General features: G+C 35.9%; 2 long non-coding RNA genes across 4 annotated transcripts; one reads left to right on the top strand and one right to left on the bottom strand.

Annotated features, from left to right (window-relative positions):
* The first annotated feature begins 5117 nt into the window (after positions 1-5117).
* LOC125387239 lies at positions 5118-13947 on the top strand. 2 transcript variants are annotated; one of them, XR_007227826.1, is made up of 4 exons: positions 5118-6169; positions 11534-11657; positions 12755-13202; positions 13327-13947. It is a non-coding gene; the product is annotated as an uncharacterized LOC125387239 (long non-coding RNA). The 2 variants fall into 2 exon arrangements; XR_007227825.1 differs by having other exon boundaries at positions 12755-13947.
* Positions 11534-27863, bottom strand: LOC125387240. Of its 2 annotated transcripts, none has more exons than XR_007227828.1 (2): positions 27667-27863; positions 11534-12392 (listed from the first exon to the last, which is right to left on the bottom strand). It is a non-coding gene; the product is annotated as an uncharacterized LOC125387240 (long non-coding RNA). The 2 variants fall into 2 exon arrangements; XR_007227827.1 differs by lacking the exon at positions 27667-27863 and adding an exon at positions 12801-12923.

Below are 27863 nucleotides of genomic sequence, written 5' to 3'. Positions count from 1 at the left end.
AATCCAAAGGAATAAGTGGAGGAAATCTAACGAGGCATATAATATTATAATTTATTCTTAAAGACTGTGTTAATTAATTGGAAACTTTGAAATACCTAAAGACTGACATGTTTGTGACTCTTCGGTTTTTATTTTCTATGGGAGATTGATTTGTATCAAACATACAATTTTAGTGATAATAATTCAAGAGAATGAGAAGTTTAAACTTACGGACAAATTTACGTTCGCACTCTATTTTTTAATTAATAATAATTAACGTAAAACACCAGAAATGGAATTAAATAAAATACACATTAGGAGGTTATTTACATTCTTGGCTTTTGGAGTATCAGAGAACTGCTTACCATTAGATACTTTTCAGAAAGCAGGAAAAAGAAGAAGGAATGAGAAATCTTTAACAAAGTATGAATTACTGTAATCTACTCTGGCTGATCTAACGATGATTGCTTAGAGGATTTGTGGTAATAAAATATGAAATTCTAAAAAAATGTAAAACTTTGACAATTAAAAAATTATTTTTTAATTAATAAAGCGATACGCAAAGGCTCTTACATACATTGTGGATGTGAGAAATTAAAAAAAGAGAAAGATATTACTCTTTACAAATATATAAATGATTTGAAATAACAACATTTTTCAACACATAAAATCGAAGGATGTAACATAGAATACCGACTGTGAGATCTTGCTTAGCTGTGGTAACTCATGAAAATTATATATATTAATTATATTATACTAATTACATTAAATATATGTACATAAATAATTTCTTCTATCTTTTTTATCGTGAAATAAACCGGACATAAGTAGATGTTATTGTTACAATAGTATCCAACTCTCTAATATCCAACTATTGTATCGTTTGAACAAAGGATAAGGAAATGCGTTGTATACAATAGAGCAATGTAACCGTGATCCAGTTTATGTAATGTTTGTACGATTTGAATCAGAGGAATTTTAATACGTAAATAAACAGTTTATAAAAAGATATTAAGACATAAACATTGCTACAAATCCCCATGCTTGTACATGTGAGAAATTATGTGAGTAATTTAATATAATTAGTATAATATAATTAATATATATAATTTTCATGAGCTGCCACAGCTAAGCAAGATCTCACGGTCGGTATTCTATGTTACATCCTTCGATTTTGTGTGTTCAGAAATTTTGTTGTTTCAAATCATTATGTATTCGTAAAAAGCTCTTCAAAGACCATACATCTTGTGATAGCGAAAGATAAAATTTCAGAACTTATGAGTAGTGGGGGTAAATTTTGAAAAAACATTTCTCTTTTTTTTTAAATTTCTCACATTCACCAGTGTTTATAGTTATTTATTCAGCAAAATAACAGTAAAGAGGTAGTGAGCTCGCAATGTTATCTGGCAGTGTGTATGTATAGTTGATCCGATTTTCGACCTTCGTCGTGATTTACCAACCGAATTTCGAGGAATAATAAAGCTTGGTGACAAATAAAATTGCTGGAGAACCTATGCTCAAGGATGTATTTTCGATAAGCGCATATTACGTCGCATATAAAAAAATAGTTCGTTGGATTGAAACGTGGAGGTCCGCCTAGAAGTTAAACACGCCTGGGCTAATATGATTTCGACGAACAAAATTTATAGATTTGAAAAGTAGATACTCCTACGATTAGAAATGTCATATAGCTACCTATCATAATTCAGGTAAATAAAATTGATTAATAGATAGAGCGTATAAAGATGATAATCTTTACATTGAAATAAAATATTGTATCCTACTGGAAAGTTGTACATCTTGTACATATACAACAGTATTCTCTTATTCGTACGTTATATTTACTACCATTAATTATTAGTATTCATACGTTATATATATATATATATATATATATATATATATATATATATTATGAACGGCTGATATTATAATTATAATTAATACAATTATTATAATATAAAGATTATAATCTATTAGTATTTGTATATATTCATGTTGTAAATGTTAAATGCTTTAAGGCTCTGAAAATCTCCTTATCATTATTCCTTATCGCTCTCAATTTCCTCGATGCAGAACGGAATAGAATAAAATTCTAATGTGGAGTAAGATCATAATGTTGGCATTTACAATTAAAATAAAGTATTGCGAAAGTTGGTAATTACTTAGAAAATCAAGTGCATATCGAGCTGTAAAATATCACGTAAAAATTGATGATAAGATAGTAGCCCCTAGATTGGCACGATACGCGTGGTGCAATGCCCGATAATAGTTTCAAATTCCTCAGTGGTGAAAATACGTAGTATGTATCACGGCGAAGATAGTAATTACCGGTTTATTAGCAACGGAATCTCGAGATTCTACGAAAATCAAAGAGCAGTTGGTTGTTTTGCGTTATAAAGGATCACACAGATTTCTCGCGTAGCATTATAACGCGGTGTGCAGCAGCACGCGGTAATTACAGGATTTGCAGGTAACGAGCGAATGGCGAGTAAATGACACACGAAAAAAATTTAACTACGATGGAAAGCTCGGCGCGATGTGGTACGGCGTGGTGTGGCAGCGAGCGGTGGTCGCGTCTTGAGATACATAAATTATATCGACGTTGCACGGTCGGCTGGCAACGCATGTAAAACAAAGTCGTTATGTCAAAGAGGCATCTTGACCTAGCAGAATCCCGTCGCGCGGACACGGCTCTGACAATCGTCGTGTAGAGTGTAGAATGTAGAGAAGCGGCCAAACTGGCGAGCAGACCAAGAAGGGGAACGCGAGGCAAAGGGATGGTAGGCACGGCGCGAATAAATAAAGCTATCTCGACTCGCGTTTATCATTCGCTATCCGAGCGGTCCTCGTAAATCTGCCCGCCATCCAGCCAGCCAGCCTTCCTACCAGCCCGCCTGTCTGCTCCCAGTCGATAAGAGTCGGCTACGGGGCAATATGTTGCATCTCACCCCTGGACTGCGCTTCATAGCACGAGTACAATTATGCTACAACCGCTTTTAACCTCTCCACAACCGCAGCCACACAGCTGTCTTCTTCGCGCTCCCGATACGTCGCGTCGCACGTTCACCTTCGCGCTTCCAGCTTACCAGAGCGCCCTTCCCTCGCGCGATAAATATTCCTTCGAGATGGAAGACGTCCTCCGGATATTCGATGGGCCGGATGCAGATAACGAAATGTACGTGGAGCTCACGTTAGGATTGTATTCTCGTTCCTTCCTCGCGAGCCTTTACGTTTTAATTTTCTGCTCAACCGGACACGTTCGAGCGTTACGTAGTTTGACACGTCCGTACTCGTCCTTCGCTATACGATTTACGTTAGCGATCTCTCGTTCTCTCATTGGTGATAAACGTTTATGCGTTAAACGCGAACCGAGTTTCATCCACACCAATTATCAATTATTTAACGTTGATAGGTAATTATTTAAAAAGTGATCGTATTTGCCTGTATATAAAACTTCCGGCGTGTAAACGTTTTATATTTTATTACAAGCATAAATCAAAAGCTAGTTGGGCTAGATGCAAGCGTGTTAATCTTTTACTTGTATCTACTCCGCATTTGCATATCAATAACTGAATCCATAATCGCCAATAAATTGAATTGATTTAAGGCACTATCGTTTAACAACAAGGTTAAATCAATTTCTTCGCGCGTCTGCACAATCACAGATAATGAATACGTTATATGCTATGCAACCAGCCATGTACTCGTTGCGACACGTCAAAACTAATAAAACTGTTGCACAATCCTATAATCGCGTTAGTCATTGTGGGAACGATGATCATTATCTCTTCTTTGTCACCTAAAAACATTTTTCTTCGCAGTATTATTGTATTCGATGTTGATTACTCGTTAAACGTTCTCCCACGTTTCTTAAGAAACCGCCGCATTGTGACACCAACGCTGTAAATGCGTAAAATATTCATTTATACGAAACGTATTAGGTATCTAACATCGTTTTCCATAGATAGTGTATAATAATGTGTTAAAGAATTTTGTTACAACGAGGCATTTCACATAATTACTTTCAACAAGATACTTCACACAATTTGCTAATATATCTACATATTATAAGGTTCCTTGCATACGCAATAATACCTTTCAACGTACTTAACTTGAAAATTTTAATACGAAAGGAACCAGCCAAGTGAAACGTATTTGAGAGAAACGATTTCTTACAGATATCGTACATACGTAATCAGAATACGTACGCGAATAAGTTAAGGTACTGCGATTTTATAGCGTAACAAAAATGTCATTAAAAAAAGAGAACAAAATTTGATATACGTCATACCTGACCAATTTGATATCGGTTCACTGGTGACAGTATATCGTAATTTACGGCATATGATACAGTGAACAGTACAGAATAATACAACATATAATTCATCGATTATAAATATCCGTTTTTTTTCATAGTAATATTTCTCATAGAATTCAGTAAATTGTTTATTAATACATCGAACAATTTCTTTGAAGGAAACGATCAACAAAGATAACTAAAAACTTACGTGGAATATTAAAGAATTCATTATTTCTTGTAATATTTACGCAAGAATTGTAGAATTTACGCAAAGAAAAATTCCTAAAAGTCACTATAACCCAACGTTGATTGTATAAAGCGTATTACACACTGTTTATACTTTTAAAAAAAGTACTTTAGACCTTAATATCTTGCATAGATTATGCAGCGAAGGAAGTAAGAAAAGTACAGGTTAGTTTCGGAAAATCCAAGCTTTTCAAACAAATCGTAGGGATGTATAATCGTACATAAAGTAAATTCGAGAAAGATGTCCCCTGTTCGCATGCGGGTTATAAATACGCAAATGCCATTGAGTAACGATATAAAATATTTTCTGAAAACAATTTCACCGTAAGTATCCGCACCTGTGGCACATAAAACTGCTCGAAATCGCGCGTGGGTAAAACATAAAAGATGTTTCGAAAAGAGAAATGACTAAGTCGAATCAGCTACGGAAGCCGGAGGCTTTAAAGGGGCCCGGATAAACGCACCGTGCGTTTCACCCCGCGCAACGTTCTACGACACTCTACGTGACTCACTCGACAAACTATCAATGCGTCGCTTCGTTCTCAATTCTCAATGTCCTCGTCGTCTTCTTCGTCTCTGTCGAAAAGAAGTAAGGAGAAGTAAAGAGAAGCAAGAACGAGAAGGGAAACGGTGAACGATAAAACGAAGGGGACAGGCACAGAGAAGCGGTATCTATTTTTGTTAGTTTCGTCGATGGGTTGTGTGTTGTGTGGATTTTCCCGTTCTCCGTTCGCTGCTACCCCTACCGAAGACATTACATTTAGATATACACGCGATCCAGTAAATTCTTTTTACAACACGGTTAAATCAGCATGAGATGAAAGGCAGGGTAGAGCGTGTAGGATCGGTTAGTATTAATGCGGACAGCACATTAGACACGTCTCCGTGAAGTATCTAACAAAGATAAAGTGGGCAAGAGGAACTGAGAAGAACTATAGCAGAGCATTGGTACTCTGTGCGAAATAGAGAGAAAAAGAAGGAACGAGCAGGAAGAGAAGGAAAGAGAAGGAGGAACGAAGGAGAGAGAGAGAGAGAGAGAGAGAGAGAGAGAGAGAAAGAGAGGAAGAGAGATAGAGAGAGTCTCTTTGATCCGCTTAGGCTGACTGCGCCATCAAAGTAATCCGACAGTAGATTACTTTCAATACATACATACTACATACGTATGCTCGCTTGTCCGGCAGCCGACTCGTGTTAAAATCCTACCGTGTGGGTGTATCCGTTTGTACTCACTCGTGTCTACGTATATGCAAGACTAACCGCCATATCTACCGTCGATTTATGCGGTCAACAACGCGATATCTCGCTCAAAGCGAGTCGTCGACCATCTCGGTTCTCTCGGTCGACGTACGAAAATAGCGACCAGTATGCAGAAAACTTTGTATGCCTACGATCTACGATCCAACTCGCATGTACATTCTCCGAAATTCTCGTAATTCGTGCTGAATCACCCAGGGATTTACATATGAGCCAAAGAGTTAATTCTTGCACTGTGATATCGGCCGAATATGTAATCGCTGTCTAGACGTTCAACAAATATCTAGATAATATTTCAGTAAATGTAGACAGTAGACACGCTTTGAGGTTCGTAGTTCTTTCCTTGTCCGGTTTAAGATACGAGCCCGGACTACGATTTTATGAAACGTAAGTTATAGAGACGCCACCCTGTTTCTAGTGAAATGAACGAAATGTTAGCACTGCAATGTTTTGCACGGACCTATATCGAAATAGTGCAGATCGTAATGCAAATTATACGAAATAACACTTTCAGACAAATACGAGAGAGTTGGTGGCAAATATATATTTACATATATTGCACGTATCTGTGTGTACCTACTTATTTTATGCATGATTATCATTACATTCAAATTTGGTATAAATCAGTCGCATTTTATACTTTTATCCATGCTTGTATACACATACGTATATACGTGCATACATATACAGTCGCTCACATTAATATTCGGACACCTTTTAAAACGGAATAACCTTTGTAATATTGGAACAAAATTGGACTTTACGTTTTATGACAAATTGGAAGGATTAGTGGACTGGATTTCTACGATTTCTTATCTGAACCTGTGATGAAAATTTGTACAATACGTTCTGTTGATTTATGAGAATTATTGTATATACATACTGAACATTAGTTTATGAGCCTTGCTAGTACGTTCTTACGAGCTATAAACTGTTAAAAATGGTAAAAATCGCAGATTATCGCGACTTGCGGCTTACAGCTGCTATATCTTTCTATATCTGTCTATTATTACTGCATCAACTTATTTGGATGAAATTTCCGGCATGTATATCTAATTGACATAAATCATAAATTATACAAAATGTATTTTTTAAATTTTCATTGCAGATTCAGTTAAACAAGTTGCAGCAGGGAGCGCTTGCTCATTGGATTGCAATTGCTATATTTTCAAAATTTTTTCGCACGTCATCTAGTAAAATAGTTCTTCTAACTTCCCAAGAAAACACAAGTCGTTTCGTCCAATATTAAAAAAATTATTCCGTTTGAAAGGATGTCCGAATACTAATCTATATACTAAAAGACTAAGTCACTGTACATATACGGAATTTGCCCTGAAAACTACTTTGAAAAAAGAAGTATAAAAAAGTTTGAAATCAGAGCTTCACATATGATACAATGACATTTATCGCCGTGCACAATATTATACATCTTTAGGCACGATGTATACATTACGCGATTCTAATCAAACTTTTTAGTCTTTATCTTCTCAGGTTTTTTCAACTTCGACAGTTGATCGAATTTACAATTTTTCACTATATGTATTTCTTTCACCGACTATACCTATACTGTAAATATATAATAAAGTTAACTGTTAATGTTTATTGTTAGTATTTTGTCTTGCGATTATTTTCACGTTTTGGTATCGAGAGGTTAAAAAACTCGTATATCATATATATTTTAATATCATATCGGTTCTATTAGTCATCGATTTCTTTTTGGTCGTTAAAATGCCTTCCTTTTAATTACGAATACGTGAATGTAATAAGTTTTAAGGGTTCGCAATCATCGATTCGATTACTACGCTTCAACGTTAATCACCCGCAGTCAATGATTCTTGTGGTTATCGTAACATGCAGCAGATTAATTATAGTGTCGAGGCGAAAGACAGAAAGTCCAAAGGCGACAGCGGTTCCGGCGGGGACTTTCACGTTCCCGGCTGCAACTGGCAACCCGTCAATTAGCGCCACTGTCACTGCCTTTAAGGTTTGCTGGAACCCCTCCTTTTCACCATTATCGCGAAGAATTACGGTATGTATAGCTGTCAGCTCGTAAGTCTCGTTTCTGTTAAAACTAGTTGCCCGTTATCCACTCGATTAGCGATCAATTAGGTTCATGTGACAGCCGTTAAGGAGATTCCAACAACCACTGATACGAAATATTTCACACGCCTTTCTTTCTCTCTTCCGAAGAATATAATCATTATAAATTTCACACTCTTAGGTAAATTCTCCAACGATCGCATCTTTCAACCATCAACATTGATTACGTAGCACGTTATAACAGGATTTTTGATCGTTCAACCTGCGATGTCAGCCATTAACTTTAAAATATCGATGACGTAACTTTCAAAAGGATCTCTCGATACTTTCTACTTTTCGGTCATCGTGTCAAAATTGCAAACGATAAAAGTAGGATTTGAAATGTGTTAAAAAAATGTTCAACATGTCCGAGTGTAAATTAAGAAAATGTACTAGTACTTGTATTCATACCGTTCAATCTTAGCCGTTACAGAAATCTATTATCTGTTCGCGTACCTTCTGTTGTTAATTGAGTCTGTCTTTTTCTTTTGGTGGTAAGTTGCAAATTTCCAAAACATTTCTATCCCTGCAATTTACATATGTAATACGCTGAGTCTGAGTTAGTCTTCTGGAATATATCTTCTACCGAATGTATTCACGTATTTCAGCGTCATTGCAGAGTTATCAAGAGCTGTCTAAGGTATTTTACGGATCAGTCGCGAATGTCGATCGGTGTATGCGTGCCTTTCTAATATCCTAGAAATATACATAACACAGTAACGTATAACTGTCAGGCTGTAATTCTCGTTTCCACTAAGGTTACTTGCCTGTTGCTCGTTCGATTAACGGTCGATTAAGCCTGTCGGGCAGCCGTTAAGGAGATACGAGAAAGAGCCAAAGATATGAAATGCAAGATACTTTATAATTTGAGATAACGTTATGAATGGTAACGAGCTCTGCCCGCCTTCTACGGTGCGTGCATGCGCGTGTACGAATACGTGTGACTACCTAACCTGCAGAACAGCGCATACATTCCTCTTGGCCGTCGTTTTAATCGAATGGAAACTAATGAAGCCGAGTGTTATGCCGCTATAAATTTTTTGCACAATTCGCATGTTTATCGCGATAACCGCGAAACCCAACATGCTGCGAAATCGAAGCTGCTTTTAAATTTTATTATTATAACTTTATGAATTTCGATAGCCTTTCTCTCGCTCCGGAATTTTATGGAACGTATAAATTTTAGGATCGATGACGATATAAACGCTGACACAACGTTGCCGAGTTGTTCCTATTTCCACTTTCAAAATTGTCACACTTGTATAAATATTCCACATAACATATAAAATTAATGAACAAGCAGAAAATTTATGATTGACGATAGAGCCATTTCATTTTATAATTCACTAATTCATTATTACGTACTCGGACGCTGCTTCGCCTAGGAAGAAATAGTAATTAACTGCGTCAAGGTTATCGACACGTATACTTTATCCTTAACTAACACCTATTGTAGCCGGATGACATATATATGTATACATACTCTTTTTCTCAGGTTTACTTTTAAATTTATCGATCTCCCTTCTTTTTCGCTTAACTACTATAAATTTTCATTAAATGAGCCACGACTACGCAAAAAATTATATTATTTTGTTTTAACCTTAGAAGATTCATTCCCGAGGAAATAAAAACGGAAAATAATAAGGTATTACGTATAAAAATAATAAAAAATAAAACAAATTATGAAAATTAATATATTTCCTTTTTAATGGTTTACTTAGTTTTTTATATGATAAGCATAGAATCGCGGAGGAGAATAATTAGTTAGAGTATTCATTTTTATTTATTAGAATTTTTTATTAGTATATGAAACTTTCAAATTTAACAATTTAAAAAGTCTAAAGTATCCTTAAAGCAAAATATATAAAATTATATTACCTAGATATTTAGGTTTGTCCAATTATCTCGTAAACATATAGAATAACATGGTTGAGGTTTTAAATGATTTATTTTAAATTACAGTGTTAAAAGTTATTGACATTTTTCAAACTGACAACATCTATAATTTTCAATTGCCATATTTATAAATTTTCATTGTATAAGCGTTTCAAATAGAAAGTATTTGTAAAAGCAGATAATATATGATACGTTTAATCGTATGAATTCTGATACTGGAAACGCAGGTAATATACAAATAATAAATGAACAACATTTAAAACTTCCGCTCATTACAGCGTTCATGACAGACTGCGTAAAATCAATAAACAAATGTTTGTTGAAACAAATTATTATTACTTAATGGCTGGTAGCCAAACCATAAATTCGATTTCCATGGATTTAGATAACGATAGGCGGATACCCATGTACGCTGTACATACACTAGGGATATTTTATTCTGGCATCCTGATACAGCGTGTTCGTGTAATTCTCAATTACAGCACATATCGTAATTACTGCTAATATAATTGACATAAACATTAGTTGTATTTCGTAGTATCTACTAAAGGAGCAATAAACTGCGTTTTACGGTATTTGTTCATTTCGCTTGGAAAAAAATCGTCAAATATAAACCAAATGTGTTCACGCTTTTCCATAATAAAAAAAATTGGAAATTGATTCTTTACGCGTGTGAAACGCGTAAGTTGGATATGATATTTGTGCATTAGATTTCAGGATATAAAAATATTAATAAAAAGTGATTACGTTATTAATTTACGATAGTTTAGTGTTTCTCGGTTTGATTTTTATTACCTGAACGATCACACGTTTAATAGATGACAATATATTTGATGCAAGTCAAATAATATCAACAGCACTTTAAGATTGCTCGTAATACTTAAATATATATATATGTAATAGCATTTTAGCCGTAGCTTTGTAATAACCGTATCTATGTTTAGTATGGGTACTCTTCTAATCTCTGTAAATCTTAATAACTCCACAAATCATATTCAGAGACAATTTCGTGAAAATTACAGAATAATTCAAGCTAAAGCATTATCGTGGTCGGAAAGTGCCTCGACTATTGTACTCCGTTTAAGCTGCTCTTTCATATGCATGGCATGTTTCATGTATGTATTTAGATGTATGTATGTCGCGTAATCAAGAAATTAATTTAAACATTGCTAGGATGTCCTTCCTGCTCATCTTTGTTTGCAAGTATTTTATTTGCTATTTTACTTATAATTATTATTTGTACTATACAGAATTATTCAAACTAGGGATAGATTTTTAGGCATTTTTAACAGCTAATTAAGAGCGCACACATGTAAGTGCATGTATCATAGAATACATAATAAAGTAATAAAATAAATAGAAAAATTCCACATCACAAGTTCTAGTATTTATTTTACAAACAAATATTATTTTTGAAATAAATTTACTTAAATATAGAAAAATCGGATATGAACATAAAGTCAAACTTCAGGGCTGACGAACCACGTTTGAAAATTCAATTGATTCGATTGCAGGGTATTTTATGAAATTCTTCTTCAAGTAAAATATAATCTCGTATCAAATCGTAAAAATATTTAAATTCCAATTCATTCTTATAAGTATATCTCTGGTTAACTTTGTATTTACGAAATTATTAAACTAAAAATGTCAAAAAGCTAATTATAATTTACAGAGTTCTCCGAATGGGGAGCTAGAGAGTGTTGTTACTTCATTAAACATTAAAAAGTTTACAATAATACGAAATTTCCGAGGATAAGTTGGATCGCTGGATTTTAGGAACAATTACGAGAAGGTAAGACAGTTGGTACGATCGAACTTCCGAGGAGGCGCAAGAAGAGTGAAATAGTGGAGGACGAATGGAAAATCGCGGCAAGGCACATGAATCTAAGCACGGTAAGCGGTAAGTGAATTGATCGTTCGAGGCGGCACATCGTTACGACACACCGGTGTCTCCATCCATCTATCCCCGTCCTTTAAATCGGCGTGCCCCGTTCTTTGTTTAACTCCTTTCTCGCCTCCCCTCGGCGAGCGGAACGAACGTATTAGGTTATGGACCTCGCTTTTCCAGGCGCGCAAGTTATAAATGGCCGTTGCACGCCGAGCTGAAACGTATACACAGGGTGCACGGTGTATTCTCCCGCGAGCGCGAGCGAACGAAGATGACGTTAGGCCGCGAGTTAGAAGTAGAAGAGAGATCGCAATATACCGACGCGAGACTGGAAGCGGGACTAGTCGACGTAGTCGATGGAGGCGCGCGGGCTAGTGGACTCGGATTTATGAGACCGTCATATTTCGCAAGTTGCGAGCCGGTAATTCCTGGCCGTGCGGCGATTTATGGCCGCGGTGTGTCCCGCCTGCGCCATTAATCCTTCCCTTTCGCCCTGAATCGAACTTCCACCTATCCTATAGTCTCCTCCTCTTCTCCTCCCTTCTCTTCTCTTCTCTTCTCTTCGCTTCTCTTCACATCTCTTCGCTTCTTTCCGCCTCTCTTCGCTTCTCTCGGCTTCTCTTCTCTTCTCTTCTCTTCTCCTCTTCTCTCCTCTCCTCTCCTCTCGTCACGTCTTTCACGTCTCGTTTCGATTCTTCGCATCGCGTCACGTCGCGTCATGTCGTATGTTGTTTCTTGTTGCCCCTTCTGTAAATACGAGTTGATGTTGTCCAAAATTCGAAATGCTCGAAACCTAACTTGAAACAAACAACTTGCTTATTTCGTTTAAATATAAAACGCTTATAAACGATACATTTGATCCTTGACGTATTATAGGTTTTATTCTTTTGGAAAAATGACACCAATTTCTACAATTAATTATCACCATGTCCTTTCTACCATCACCAAATTCTGAATATCTCTCGTATGTTATAGTGAGGTAATATTTGGATAATATTATTTAAATATTTTCGGACTCTAATCACATTTTTCGCGGATTTCTTCAAAAATTTTAATCATCAATTTTAGACAAATGGAAAGGTATTAAAATATGATTTTTTCCAATTCAGGAATTTCATTTCCACGTTCACGACAACAATGCTACTCGACTATTACCTATGGTGCGCGCAACTTATTACGGATCCACGCAAACGACTATAGGACGTAGATTATCGAGATTAAACGAGCTATGACTGGCATCGTTAGACGAAGAAAAGAAAAGGTAGTGGATCGACAAAATAATTAATCGCAGCGATCGGCATGGTGTTGGCGGTTCTAGTAGAAACGAAGCGAGCGAAGAGGAGCCGGTTGCACGTCAAGTATGCGCGGAATGAAAACTGTCAGTGGCCTGACACGGCGGACTGGTTGGGGGCGACAGCTTGCTAAATGCACAACCACCCCGGCTGACTCTAGTCAACGTCTGCATACCATCTACCTGCCTCTGCTTCTACCGTCACCGCCTCCGCCTCCGCCTGCACCACCACCGACGCCGCTACTGCTGCTGCCATCGCTCGAAAAGTACACCTCTCGATATTGTTGTCCATGCGTTAGAATTTTTCTGTGGCTCAACCATAAAAAAATCAACCGAAATTTATACATATATCAAAATGTATAAATAAATGACCGGAAAAATAATTTGCAGATACGTGATATTGACGTATCGCGACCGATACATAGTCCATTAACCTCTCGCCAACGGCGGAAAGGTACAACGAACTGCCGAAAACCACTTTAACTGCTTACCGCGAGACCGCAGAAGCAATGATTCAACTTGTCGATATCGATTTCCTGGAGCTGCTTCAACCAAGGTATCAACGAGTCACTGGTTTTTTTCGGCCCACATATTATACGTCAGTGGCCGTGTTCATTCGCCGACTCATGGGATAATGCGATGCGACGAGCGTCAAAATTTCAAGCTGTCGTAGGAACTGCTTTTCGAACAGACTTAACCGAAGACAAGGAAGATGGATTATATACTTTAATTTTCATACTGTGTATATAATTGAGGGTTGTTCGTCGTATATGCGTTATAAACGCAACGTTTCCGAATATATTATAACTTTTTAATATACAGACATGTATGCAGGTGCTACCATAGTTGAAAAGTTTACGTCTTATGTATACAATTTTTATAAATATCCTGTTATATGTTTATGTTCGCCGATTAAATTCTGACCAAAACCCAAGCTTTTCTATTATCGTAGCTGTGTATTAATTTTATTTTATCTCTTCTTAAATTTAAATAAAGCAACTATTATTTCGACGAACTAAACAATTTATTTTCCTAGGAAAAAAGACAATTAAATGGAACAAATGTTAAAGTTTCGAAAGAGGAGCTAAACATATTTTTTTAGAATTTACATAAATTATTTATTACAACGTTTACTATGATCTTGTACAAGTGTGTGCGCGGGAACGGTGACGTGGCTGATATTAGTACAACGTCAAACTTATAATTGGCGTGTCCCGATCGATATTTTAATTTATCTAAGGGGAACGCTCCAGTGATGCTGTCAGTACACTTAACGAGTAAGGACAGCTTGCCGAACCGGTGAGTAGAAAATTGAAAACGTGACGCCAGCTATTCAGATGTCACATACCCACATCGTTGGGGCTGTCAGGAAGTAATAAGTAAAAATAGATCTTTCTCCTTCGAGTCACCAATTACTTTGACAATTATTCAATTTACCACTGACAATCTTGATCGCAAAGACTTTTTTATCTCTGAACACATAACAAAGTAATTAAGAAAATCTTCCGTATCTTGCCGACATTATGAGTTTTTCTTTCCATAATAAAACCAATAAGAGCGTTTAACGGAAAAGTACTTCAGATAATTATAAAATGAACATCGTGTGTATCAGTTTTCAGATGGTTACTGGAACGTATAGTCATAAGATCAATCTAATATCGCAATAATAAACGAAATATTAAAATAAGTAATAAGTATATTCTAGGAAAGATGAAACAAGACGAAAGATACTACCAATGCATTTCGAAGGATTATTTTATATGCTTGCTGGAGGCTGGAGCAAAGGAATGGAATAACTCCGAAATTTTTATTAATATTCTTGCAAATAAAAAAGCAAACATAATGTCTTATTCGCTGTATACTTTTAAAACTAGTAAAATTTGATGTTTAAACGAAGTGAGTAGACCTCGATTCATTGGATTATCGGTGTCGATGGCAATTGTTACGAAGTGAACTAAATTCACCAATGAAATTAACGTCCCATCGTATCTCTCTAGTAGCTCACTTGAACCTCCATTAATGAAATCTCACTAAATAATGTAATAGCAATTACTTAACTGATACGTGTCTGCCAGTTTAGCATTCAAATAGACGGCCGATATTGTGTAAGCGTCAGTCATTTTAGAATCAATCATCGTACAGATTCGAATACGAATGGTACGTTTCCACGTATCTATAATTGAATTTTTGTTACATTACCTGTTTACTTAAAATATTTTTTCACAGGAACATTTATTACAATACGATCAATCGCTCGTTTTCTAATCTTTTTACTTAAAACATATGATATTTTAATATATATTCCACTTGCTTCAAAATTTCAATACACAAACTAAATCTTATGTGCAATATTAAAAAAAAATCTTGATTCGAATTACGCAAACTATCGTACTTTCGAATATAACCGATTTATCGTACAAAGAATTCGTATAATAGATATGTACGTGTTGCGAAGGAAAATAAAACGCATTTATATGAAAGTATATCACCCACAACACGTTATTTCGTGAAAGCGTATCCCACAAAACGAAATGAATCTACTATTCATCGTATATCCTACCCTATCTGAAACGACGTGCACACGATCATTTTCATTTAATGCTCGAATCTTGCGGACAACCGTAACAGCTAATGTTCACCGTCTTTGGCCGCGGCAAAAAGACGAAGAAAGAATCGAGAAAGCGTTCTTGGAACAGAGTATGTATAGATGTTGAGGCAAAAAAGAGAGGGGACGGCCAGTTGATGCAAAGCCGGCGAGACACGATCGAATCATGCTGGCCCATTGTCCCGCAGTAGATTGGCTGATTTCGTCGGGACGTTTGACGAAGCCCCACCGCTGTTGCGTTCGAGATTGATTGGCAGTGATAGGGCCGATCGACAAGTACGACCGAGACCGGCACAGAAGCTCAATAAAGGTAATTAATGGCTCGACCAGACCATAGGTGTTCCGACCGAGGAGGGGGGACACTTTAACTTACAAGAAGACATCGCCGAACCATTCGCCCCCAATTTCATTGAAAGTTTATAACAGTCATTCATTCTGATTCCTCTGGAATTTCTTTGTAACTGTAACGTTAATGAATTTCTCGCGCGTTTGTATCCTACTTTTTCTCGTAGCAACCGCCGCTTGTAAACAATATAATTAATTTCCAAGTGAAATCCATTCGAGACTCGATACAACTTGATCCTTTTATATTAGCTAGATTTTCATGTGAATTATTAGACTATAAATATCCTACTTCATAAAGTACTCGCTACTTTTCTATTTCACTTGTTATAATAGTTCGTTATAATGGACCTGTATATATAATAAACAGATACGCTGAATAAAATTTCATGGAAGTAGTGTATATTAAAGCGTATTGCACGAAAGTACGAATATCGGAAATACTTGAGAATCATAATCACGTAGTCTATTCTCATTAGAGGAAAATTGCTTGTGCAACAGGTGCGAGATCCCGAAATTTCGTTGTAGTATGATTTAAGCAAGATTAATTTTAAGATACGAATGTATAAGTGAAGGTTCTCGGTGTGTGTAAAAATACGTACACATGTCCGTTTTCGTACTTTCTCTCTTCATACGAGTATCAGTGTTTTATCAAGTTATTGACCGTTCGTTATTCATAAACCGTAAAGTAATACGATGTTCAAACACGGTAAAATTCTTTCAATCGAACACACGTTTTTCCAAGATAACATTATTAAAACACACCAACTGAAAAGAAATTACTACGGTGTATGTGATTGGACCTTTTCTGTAGAATATCGAATAACAAAAATCTTTGCCAATATAAAGCCAAGCGAAACGAAATTGCATTAATAATGTTATACTAATTTTAGCATCGATAATATTTCTGCGAAACCATTTCGATTTTAGCTAATAAAAAAGTTGAATAAAGAAACGACTGAATGATTTTATTGGCCATAAATATAATATAGCCACTTATTTTATTTCTTATAACCTGTTTGTTCATATTGTACAATAATACCACTTTTATGGTTATGAACATTTAATCGATTGAAAACATCAAATGTAACTAAGATAATAAAAATGGATTAGAATAAACTAGTTAACGGTAATTTGTAAAAATTAGTGTAAAACATAAATTTCTGTAATCATAATTTAAAAAATATGTGTTGTTATATGTAATTTCAAATTAACAATATGAGAAAGGATCGTTAAAATTTCTTTTGCCATAAAATATATTTGTTTAGTGTTAATTAAAAGGTATAGACCGGTATAAATTAGAGAAATTAATTAAGAGAAAGTAAAGAGAAAACTACTGATCTTATATAAAATATAAACTCTAAAATAGATATCCACTACACAAAAGTAATTAAACTGTTACGGATGTAATAATCTCTGCGTACTGGAAGGCAATAAATAATAAAAGCATAGAAGAAACTGATGCATGTAATAAGAATTATATGTATGTAGAAAAAATTTTTATTTTCTAGAAATAGTTTTATACTTCCATTAATTGACTGGTAATAGCAAATGATTTTAGGAGTTTTATAATTTTACTGTTAGTCTTTATCATTGTTATACGTATTAAATACAGGATATTGCATGCGATCTTAACGATGCGATCTAATTAACATTTTCAATTTGTTAAAAATGAATAATCAGAACAATAAAATTATTCTTTCTCGTTAACGCTATTTTCATAACGAAAATGCAATGTAAAATACACAACTATCTTTCTTAAACAATATCTTGTGGTATAACACACACATATCTACATATGTATAATAATATCGAAATATGTTATTACGCTTATATAGTATACTTATCAAAAACGCGTAATCTTTTTTTTTCATTCTCTCAGAAACTCACCATTTACAGATTAATTATAATCTCTAATATTTTAATCGCAGAATGCAATTTGTTACAAGGTGAGATTATGGGAATATTACTATAATGAACTGCATAATTCTTCTTAAGCAACGGCACAGATGTTACGAGTAACTATTGTTTATATTATCTTAATCACAGAGTCATGTAAAGGAAAATTATGTAGTGTATAACAAATAAAGTTAGCTACAAACTTTTCTTCTTCTTTTTCGTATTCTACAATTGTCCTAAAAACAATACAAAAGCCTAGGCGTCCAACCTTATCAAGTACGATCGTGGTTGATCATAATTAATATCGTCACGTTTAAAACGTTGCACGGTATTACGATCAATATCTACGTGTATTGTACGAAACTGCCGATAAATCATTCTCTTGGTCAGTCATCGCTATAGTCCCTGTTTTACGTTCTTTGAATAACGAAATAACGTAGTTAACATCAGATTGATAAAACATGATATTAACGTGCTGAAAGTATGGTTAATGGCAATAGCAAGAAGAAAGAGGAAAATGATAGAATCTAAGCTGTGTGACGTCAGAATGAGGGTAAGGCGTGAGAAGAGACGAAGCGCAAAGTTCCCTCTGTCAGTTTGTTTCGTGCCGTAGCGCAAAGCCAAAGCAGCACGAACAGAAAGACGCGCGAGTTGCGTTAATCATGGTCGTGGCGCGGGTTGGGCTGCACCGCATCGCCGCACCACGTCACGAGCGTCGCCGTACAAATGAGTCTCGTGCCGCGTGCCATTTGTTTCAATCTATGGACAGAGATAATTACAGTAGCATCGAATAACGCTCGTATTCGGGTCTCTTCACCGGTCAGTTTCCACGGGCGACGCAGGATGATGCAGAACAATGTAGAGCCGAGTGGAATAGAACAGGGCAGAACAGGGCAGAGCAAAGCAACGCGCAACAGAACGAATCACGTTGGTCTGGCTAGCAGGCTCAGTTGACGTTACTCCAGACAGGATAGTTCCTGTCAAGCTACATGGAGACAAACGAGCGACCGGCAATCAACCGCTGTTAGCCCTGTCCGACCTTTCGCCAACCGCCATCTGACCGGTCCTTTTTGCCCCTAGAACCGTTTCATCATAATTTATTGTGATACTGTCACGTTAATAACTCAATTTATTTCGCTGGAAACCCTATTATTTTTATGGTTAGCCTCGGCTTGTCGTCGCGAGCCACGCCACGCTGCAGCTGGTCACGTATTTTATCCGGTCTCGCGTGACTCCCCGTCTACCTCCGCTGCGCTGTGCCGATCGCCAGCTCGCAATACATCCTACGTAGATTCTTATACTTCTTGCAACTTTCCGTACATCGTTCCAACCATTCTCAAGCAGACGGCATCTCTTTCACTACCAACGGCACTTGCGTAGTTTCCGTTTAGATTCCATTTACTTGAAGCTTCGAAAGAAATACGAATAACAAACGATACAAGTTTTACTAAAGAAATTTTTTTTTAGTACACATTTATATAGTTAACATCATTGAAGGAATGGAACGGTTGCCCGATGCTTGCATGATAAAATGGCGAAGTATTAAATTATTTGCTAGATGGACGTTACAATACCGAACACGTACGGTGTAAATCTTCGTTGAAATCACATAAAGGAAAAACGGAAAATTATAGTTGCAAGCTGTTGAAGATCCGCAAAGTGTGCTCGTTAATTTTAAACTTTAATAGGTACTTCTCCGTTCCTACTGGCTAATCACTTCATAAACATAGTGTGCCAGATACAACACAGATACAATGTCCGCATTAATCGTAAGAATTGCTGGTTTACGAGCGGCGCACAGCACGATGTGTCTTTCCTTTCGTTTCGTTCCGTTTCGTTCCGTTTCGTTCCTACCGCGTATGCATTACATCACGTGGCTAATTAAGCCCTCATTATTCTCCGTGAATTATGGCAGTAATTCACCGACTTTCTCTCACTACGGTACACGGACACGCAAACAACGATGCCTCGCGAGGATCCACCCGTTGAATTTCAAATGAACGTCCATTTCAGGCGATTATAAAGAACCACTTTTTTCCCTTTACACGGCGATACTTTGCCAACGATATAAAATACCACGCAGTGTGTAACTGCTAATTTATTCGATTTCGGAATATGCCGGTTACCCGACAACGTAACAACTTGCTGACAACCACAAATGAATCATGAATTACGTCATTAAGGCCTAGAAATTCGGTTTATTTCGTTATCATCGATTATGTTAATCGGCTCTAGGAAAATGCAAAAAGTAGGATTGTTAACAAAATGCCAACATCGATACATTTTCAAATTGGCGTTCAGAGATCGGACATCACGATCCTGTAATTCCTACAGATACATATAATTAACCCGTGCCGTCGATAACGAAGAGTTACGAGGTATTTTGAGTCGAATAATAATCTTCATCGGGAATTTCTGCGTTAATAGCATTATAAATTTTAACGACAGATTTTATCTGGTATAACACCGTATGAATCATTACATTAAGAAACACAATCGTAAAACCTAAGATTTTATGCTTCTGCAAATAAAAAACGAACGATACCGAAAAACGAGTATTTAAATGTAAGCCGTTTCGTTCTGAATTTTAATCGAATCTGTCTACACTGTTTCCATTTTCAATATTTAGATACGCTAATTTAAAGAAATAAAATTGAATACCCATCTCGATCAGAAAAGTGTAATAATATAATTATGTAATAATAATATATAATTATGCTGGGCGAAGTATGTTATACATAATTATCGCTCTCAGCAACGCGTTTTGCACATATTTCCTATAGGACAAAATACCTGCAGATATCCCAAGCAATCGATATTGAACTGTTACCTTAGAATGTTCATTTTTCGCATAAATAATATTCAGGAGTATCGAAAATGAATAATTTGATCGTTAACAGGTTATCTAATAATTTCCTCTTTAAATGCGGTATACTTTCAATATCGTATCTTGAGTTTGAACGATTGCTACAACTGTGAGAAGAATTGGGAAGCAACTAAGTAAGATTTTATAAAATCAAAGTCATCTATATATTATCATGATTTATATATCATAAAGGACGAAATAAAAGATTATGTAAATGTTAAAAAATTCTGTGGATATGTTTGGTCCTACTGAAGATATAGCTCTTTATATTAATAGTTTTATACGATGGATAGAATGACTCCGTAGAATCTTATATACAGTGACGAGCAAAAGCGTAAACACACTGATTTTATGTAAAAGGCGATACTGCGACTAATTTTTCAAGTGATCGGTAAAGATTAGGTAACAGTAACTACAAGCTACGTCTGATTAACGAAATGTAATAGTTCATTTTCATTAACATTAATAATATACAGAATATTTTATAATAATTGTGTTTTGAAACAATGTTTACAATTTTGATAGCATGTAAATGTAGTATCGGAAAAGGATAGGATTAGGATAATTTAGATTTGTAAAATTCTCCTAATACTATTTATTTAAGATAAATAAAAATAACAGAGATTAATTGGACAGAGAACGATAAATGTTCAACTTGAACTAAACGCAAAAATCTTATTCTACTCAAATCACTCTCGCAACTCTATAACTCTAACAACTCAATCTCTCAATAACGCTAGCAACTCAGGCAACTCCGCTGACTCTCTCAACTCTACAACTCTACTCTTCGGCTTCTCGACTAGCTCTGACCTCTCGAAAAAACGTTCTCACTTCTCCATCAACGTTATTTTGTCCTTTTCCTAATGCGGTCCTGTTTTCGTGCCGCAAGGATTAGGTGACTTTAGTCAATAGGTTTTTCTCCTATGTAAACTAACAGCCGAAGGACAGACGACATTGTTTTGGTTAGTTTCTAACCAGGTTTTTTCCTCACGATACTACATAAATGTCAGGGAAACGAAACTGTCAGTAGGCACTGATTGTCCACTGTTTCGCAGTCAACTGTTCCACACCATTGTTAGGTTACTTTTCAGTTTGATATACCTAATCCAAGATGAAGCCACTTAGTGAAGATAAAAAGAACAGTATTATTTGTTTGTTTGATAAAGGTTTGTCGTTGCGGCAAACAGAGAAATGTAGTGTCAGTCATACGATAGTTGCAAGAATAAGAAAAAATATGTTAGTGCACCAATTTCTTCACAAAACCGTAGACCGCGATTTATTTCGGATAGAGCAGCACGTGAAATTGCACACTGTATTCGGTCGGGTTGTTACAAAACACCAAAAATTGCTGCTCAGGAAATCGAAATAAGTGCTAGCGAATTGACCATTCGTCGCTCTTTAAAGAGAATTGGTTTCCGAGCGAAGGAAAAAGAAAGTAAACCAGCTCTTCCAAACAAAAATATTACGAAAAAAAAATTACGAAAACAATTTATTGACACCTAGTACCAAGAATGGACGACCGAAGATTGGAAAAGAGTTATATGGAGTGACGAAACAAAAATTAACAGATTCGAATCCGACAGAAGGTCCTGGTATATTGGACTTCATCCGAGAATAATGATCAACCAGGTGGCATAAAACAAACTATGAAGTTTGGAGGTGACTCAATTATGTGTTGGGGTTGCTTTACTCACAGAGGTATTGGTTCCTTAGTTCGAATCAAAGGTATAATGCGAAAAGAGCATTATTTGGCCATTCTATAAAGCAATTTACCTTCTGTTGTTAATTCTATTGGATATAATGAACGAAGTGAAGTGAATGAAGTGAAGTAGTATTTCAACAAGACGAGGATCCTAAGTATACTGCAAAAATAGTTAAAGCCTGGCTAGAAAATCAAAATTTTTCTGTGATGAAGTGGCCAGCACAAAGTTCGGATATGAATCCGATCGAAAATTCGTGGTCCATTTTGAAAAGAAGGCTGGCAAAATATAATAATCCACCTTGAAGTGTTCGTGGATTATGGGGAAGAACACAACAGGAATGGTACAATATTGAACTACAAATAATTAAAAATTTAATTGACAGTATGCCTCGTAGATTAAAAGCATTAAAAAAAAGTAAAGGAAAGTGGACGAAATACTAGGTTGAAACCTTAATTGGACGAGTATAATTAAAGTGCAAAACTGTAAACATGCTTTGAGATGTCCATTTTTGTAAAATGTTCTGTACATTATTAATGTTAATGAAAATGAACTATTACATTTCGTTAATCAGATGCAGCTTGTAGTTACTGTTACCTAATCTTTACCGATCACTTGAAAAATTAGTCGTATTATCGCCTTTTACATAAAATCAGCGGAGTGTGTTTACACTTTTGTTCGTCACTGTACGTATGTTAAAACTTCTTTGTGACAAAAGAAAAAATAACGGTACATACGTATAAGCAAAATCTGACAAAATAAATAATCTTTAAGAAACATTATTCGCCGAATGACGCGCATGGTACTATTACCATAGATATCAATATTATTATTTGTAGTGAAAAATAGATAAAAGTTCAGTGATTTCAGAAGGGAGGTATTTTAAATGCATAGTTGAACTACGGTAGAAGTACAAATATAATATTTTATTTTATAAGCTATTTAAAAAATGTATATTTAAAAAACAAATTCTTATAAATGACAGAGAGAAAAATGACAAGACATTTCGATAAAAGTAATATGTCTATTGTACATTTTCGGTAATTGTCATTTCACATATGTGTAGAAAACATGTATACAATTTCGTATTGATAGCTTTTGACGATTTCAAAAACAAAAAGGAGTAAAACAATACAGAATGGGAGTACGAAACATACTTTTATAAGTCGTATTTAAGCAAGTAGTGTATATCATGTTCATAGTTCGACGGATCTGCTTCCTCCTTACTTGGAATTCGTTCAAGCCGGCAATTGAATCGTCCTACTCGGAATCACTTAAAACCACTCACACAACCCTGCAGTTGACTTGCACTGACTGTAACTTGTGTAATTCTATTTGGAGCTAATGAAATAAGTGTCACAGAGGCTCGACAGCGATACGAACATGATTATGAGGACAGAAATGTCGAGACGAACAACAGAGAATGGATAATCGGCACTTCGATTAAAATGTGACCATTTCACTACAGAAAAGTTTCCTGTCGTTCTACATACGATGCTCCAAATAATCAAAATATCGTCTTGTTGTTTTATTCGGATGAAAATTATCCAATATTACAAATTTGTAAAATAGAAAAGTTAAATAGAAGACATTCAGTTTCTCGATTGAACAAGAGTAGCTAGTACATATATTTATAAAATCGTATTCCTCTTCTCCTCGGTGTCGAAGAATTGAAGTTATACCATATTAATATTATTAAAAATCTATATTAAAATATTTAAAAAATTTTATTATCATATATAAGAAATATATTTATGTTAAGAAATTATTTCGCGTGAAATGTCATTGTAGCTTGATTTCTAAGATCATTGTACGATTTTGCAAACGACTTATTTTGTGTTATTCGACAATTACAATTTTCATAAATGATTTTCACCTTCCTTAAAAATCTTTTAATAATCATTTTAATACAGATGACCGGATTTATTCCAAGATTATTCATAACTTTTGTTATAAAAAAAAAAAAAATGTAGCGTCCATCTATTTAAAAGATCGAAAACAATGTAGAAATTTCGAAATTTCGACAGGTGATTAAAAATATTAAATAGTATCTGTATAGCTTTCCTCGAACTATGTATGATATTTATCTGAAACAATTCTCGCTAAAGCTTTTATCTGCGGAGCGATCAAAATATATACGTATATATATAGTTGCAATTACACGCGCTTCATTCTGTAACGTAATATAAAGCATCGTTTCAACGAGGTGAATGTTTAAAAAGTCACAGAGACGGTTTAATCAAAGACTCGTCTGGAAGGCGTACAAATTGAGCTCGATAATTGATTCGATAATTCCAGCAGCAATAAACTTTCGTATTTCAATGAAAATCTCTTGGTGTAGATTTTAATTTCTATTTGCAATATCGACCCAAGAGGTTACGCGGTGCTTGTTGTCTAGAGAGCACAAGCCCGGCAAAGACATTGCGGTTCATTAAGACGAGGTTGCGGCTGATCCTTCCTGATTCCTTGTATTTAGATTGTAAAACGACGCGATAAGGAGCGCGAAGGCGCCTTCCATCCGAAGGTATATCTACCCTCGACTGGGCCGGATATATACGGGCTCGCAGGATAACGCGAGGCAAGAGATAGCTCGGGTTTAACCCCTCGCCAAGCACCGCTATACCTCCTCTTACTTAGGAACTCCTTGGCTCCTTATCACCAGCCCCGGCTATAACCAACCGAAGTTTCCTCATCAATGTCCCATCCAACCTGGCGTCTGCGACTTCCTGCCTCTTCTCGAGTGCCTCGTTATACGGCTTTTGTCACTAACATTTTACTTGGAAATTACGATACCGTGCTTTAAGCGAAACAAAGACGCTTGACTCATAGTAATTCCGATCTGCGGAATAGCATAATTAATGGATATCGTGTATCATGTTTCGATGAAATCAAACCAAGTATGGCAAATGAATTGTGACGTAAAGCATAGAAATCCATCGTCTTTTGTTTCGTGGATCAATCTTTCAAAACAGAGCAATTAGTTTATTAAAATATCTAACGATGCGTACAAAATGTCGCAAGTTTTCAATAATTAAATATATGTATTTGTATTCGGGGATTGCGGTACGAACGTTTTCCTCGTGTATTCGTTTATAGAAACAACTGAAACAATTCGAATAGCGGCGAAATAAAATTCGTACTTGATTGTGATAATTTTCTGAAAATCTTCGAAATAAAATGTTCTATCAAATATCATTTTCTTCTCTCGACACCATGTTACCACGAAATCGGTAACAGTCGTTGAGAAATGTCGACTGTACGCCGCGTTTTGTGGACGGGAGTAGCAGAAGAAAAAAGCATAAATGCCGTATATAATAACTACATGGCTCGCTCACAGATAAATGCAAGTATGACATATATATGTATAATGAAATGTGAGTATCGTCTCTTGTCAGTCGGCTCCGTTACACCAATCACAATTACTCGGTCGGCTCCTTTGTAGTCGACTAGATTGAGAGATAACTTGCTCCTTCATGCTCGATCCAATAATTTAACGTAATTACAAGCGTAGCATGCTGGTAGATAGGCTGCAGACGCGGCTCAGGCAAACACATTTGAAACTGCGTTCCATACCATGCCACGACTCACGACATCGTAACGTGAAATGTCTTTTAACAGAGGATCAGTGATTGGCTCTGAAATTAATTTGATTTCGAGAGGTAGGATCGCTTTCACAAACGAAGGAAAATGTAATAAAAATATTTTTCATGGCACGCCATTCCGCTTGAATTTCAGGTGAATTAATTTAATGCGTCCGTTTAATTGGATCTGCATCGTCGATACGCTTGAACGCACGATTATTTCATTGTCACTTTAAACCAAGGTGAAAGTGCACGTTAATTTCATGTCATAATGGTGCATTGAAGTGTTAATAATCGCTGTAATTAACAAGTTTGAACTGAGAGACGATCATTTCTATAAACGTAACTGACGCAACCTTATTTTGTTTACTATACGCTTCAAATGTATTCTATTTTTCACAATCTCTCTCTATTTTTCAGTACATATCTCGAATACATTATAAATTGTATATCCATAAATTTTAGCGATTTAAACGATTTCTGTATTGCATACAGCTGTTTTAAAACACACATCTACACGAAGGTAATGAGACTATCTTTACATATTCTTCTACGTATTGCCTGAATTTTTTGGCATCGCACATTATTTTTCAAATTTCAAACCATTCCTTTCAATACATATTATACATACTCGAAAAAAGTAAAAAATTTTAAAGAAATTTTTTTTAAATTCTCTGTGCTATAGGTATACCTACAACCAGCCTTTAAATAACACTTTTCGTTTGCTAGTGAATACTGATCGATACGCAATAAACTACTGAAAAAAGTAATACACACCATTGTAAAAAATACATGTGTAACAGGGACATAGTCGATACTTTGAATGGACTACACGTTCTTTCGTTGGATAGAAATGTCGTAAAAAATGTTTCATTTTGATCCGTTTATTAATATAGAAAATAGTCGCTTTCATGCCGGAGGTATGTTGTAACACGAAGTTGATGCTATGTCACAAGCAGTCGAGTCAATCAAAGATAAAAAAATCTGTACTTTATTGAAACGCTATAAGCACGCGAATTGTACACACGACACACGGACGCAATGCGGCACAATGTGACGCGGCATTGAGCGATGAAATAAAATGAAAATGCAAAAGCATCGATCAATTATCATTATACATTATATTCCTACAGGTTTTAAATAAGCGAGAAAGAGGCGCGAACGAAACCGAAGTTCATGGCAGAAGGAGCCACGTGAAAAAAGGTTAATGCTATCCCATTAAGAAGACTACGATATACGACTTGTGCAACATTATCAGCCATTCCAGCGGAACGATAGTTGCCTCTTCCCTAGCCACTGCCGGTAGACTCAGCTGATCGCTATGCCGCTGTCGTTTTATGTAAATTCTCGACATCAGCTCTGACCCTACAATTAGTTATTCGCGTGTACACATAAACTTTTGTAAAGATTTCCTGGTGTCTTTCTTCTGGAATTTTCAACGATCGCACATCGACGACGCCGCGTGCTTCTGACTCGCGACGTTACAGGTATATAAAAATATTTTTATCCGATTGTATATTTTTCGCAACATATTATGATATGCAAAGGAACTGTTCGATAGGAGTCATTCAAGAGCCTCCGAGTTTTGAGTCTTCGTGATCGGCAATGAAGAGATCGATAACAATCTACCAAATGCAATCATTAAATAAAATAAATGATACTGTTGCAACGAAATATGTATATTTCAAGGTGCTGACGATCGACTGGGACATATTTGGTACTGACGTAGTAACTTACGAAATACGTGGAATGGCCTCATGCTATAGAGAGATGTAGCAAAAGCTCGGCGATGGATTGTGCACTTCGTATGGAAAATCGAAGGGAAACATGGGAGATCGGTATTTCAGACGAAGCAGCTCGGAGGTCATCCTTTACGCCGTTTCCAACGAGCTGTCCAACGATCGAGGAGATGAACGCGCATAGTCAATACTAAG

This window comes from Bombus terrestris, chromosome 3 (genome assembly GCF_910591885.1).
Source record: "Bombus terrestris chromosome 3, iyBomTerr1.2, whole genome shotgun sequence".
Lineage (NCBI taxonomy): Eukaryota > Metazoa > Arthropoda > Insecta > Hymenoptera > Apidae > Bombus > Bombus terrestris.
Note: the sequence above shows the minus strand (reverse complement) of the source record. Positions and strands in the feature narration are given on the sequence as shown.